This window comes from Myotis davidii, unplaced genomic scaffold, assembly GCF_000327345.1.
Source record: "Myotis davidii unplaced genomic scaffold, ASM32734v1 scaffold327, whole genome shotgun sequence".
Classification (NCBI taxonomy): domain Eukaryota; kingdom Metazoa; phylum Chordata; class Mammalia; order Chiroptera; family Vespertilionidae; genus Myotis; species Myotis davidii.
Window position 1 is genome coordinate 4,483,536 of NW_006298628.1, and position 1,568 is coordinate 4,485,103.

The window sequence follows — 1,568 nt, forward strand, 5'->3', positions numbered from 1 at the left end:
CCTCTCCCAAGTCCCTTCCCTGTCTGCATGATTTCCTCAGGTTCCCAAGGGAAGGAAAACTTGAGGTATCAAGAGAAGGCCCCAGCTGTGCAAATGGAGTTAGTCAGTTAGTTATACTGCAATTCGTTTTTTACCCCTATTTACTAGAGTAAACAAACATCTACTCAATAGGAGACAAAGAAAGTCTTTTTTTATAATTTTTTAAAATGTATTTTATTGAATTTTTACAGAGAAGAAGGGGGAGGGATAGAGTGTTAGAAACATCATCGATGAGAGAGATCGATCAGCTGCCTCCTACATGCCCCCCAGTGGGAATGTGCCTGCACCCAAGATACATGCCCTTGACCGGAATAGAACCTGGGACCCTTCAGTTTGCAGGCCGATGCTCTATCCACTGAGCCAAACTGGTTTGGCTTTTTTTTTTAACTGAGGTAATTGTAGATTCACATGCAGTTATAAGAAACAATACATTTTTAAGAGATCCATTGTACATTTTTCCTACTTTCACCCAATAGTAACACTTTGCAAGACTACATATAGTATATCACAACCAAAATATTGACATTGATACAATCCACCAATCTTATTTAGATTTTCCCAGTTCTACTTATGTTTGTGTGTGTGTGTGTGCTATGCCGTTTTATTACCTGTATAAATTTGAATATCTACATCACGATACTGAACAGTTTCACAAATATTTCTCATGTTGCCCTTTTATAATCATGCCCTCCTTACCCCTGTATAAATTTGAATATCTACATCACGATACTGAACAGTTTCACAAATATTTCTCATGTTGCCCTTTTATAATCATGCCCTCCTTACCCCTGTATAAATTTGAATATCTACATCACGATACTGAACAGTTTCACAAATATTTCTCATGTTGCCCTTTTATAATCATGCCCTCCTTACCCCTCCTCAATCCCTAGGAGACACTAATCTTATCCTCCACTTCTAAAATTTTGTCACTTCAAAAATGGAGTTATATACTATGCAACTTTTTAGGATTCGTTTTTTTCACTCAGCATGAATCCATTTATGTTTTGTTTTGTTTTTAAATATATTTTATTGATTTTTTCCAGAGAGGAGGAGGGGGATAGAGAGTTAGAAACATTGATGAGAGAGAAACATCAACCAGCTGCCTTCTGCACACTCCCCACTGGAGGTGTGCCCGCAACCAAGGTACATGCCCTTGACCGGAATCGAACCTGGGACCCTTCAGTTTGCAGGCCGATGCTCTATCCACTGAGCCAAACCGGTCAGGGCCTCAATAGCTTGGTCCCTTTTTTATTTCATGATGTGGATGTACCACAGTTTAACCATTCACCTGTTAAAGAATACTTTAGCCCAGCAGGAGTGGCTCAATTGGTGCACCAAAAGGTTTCCAGTTCAATTCTTGGTCAGGACACACACCTGGGTGTCTGATTTGATTCCGGTTGGGGTATGTAAGGAAGGCAACTGATCACTGTTTCTCTCTCACATCGATGCCTCTTTTTTTCTCCCTCTCCCTCTCTCTCTCCCTCTCCCTCTCCCTCTCCCTCTCCTTCTCTCTCACCATATCTGCC

At 40.6% G+C, this 1,568-nt stretch overlaps 1 protein-coding gene across 5 annotated transcripts in view; it reads left to right on the plus strand.

The window, feature by feature from the left end:
- The window catches only part of CDK12 (cyclin-dependent kinase 12), an 80,820-nt gene that overhangs the window by 70,403 nt on the left and 8,849 nt on the right, over window positions 1–1,568 (plus strand). The gene's annotated exons all lie outside the window — the stretch shown is intronic.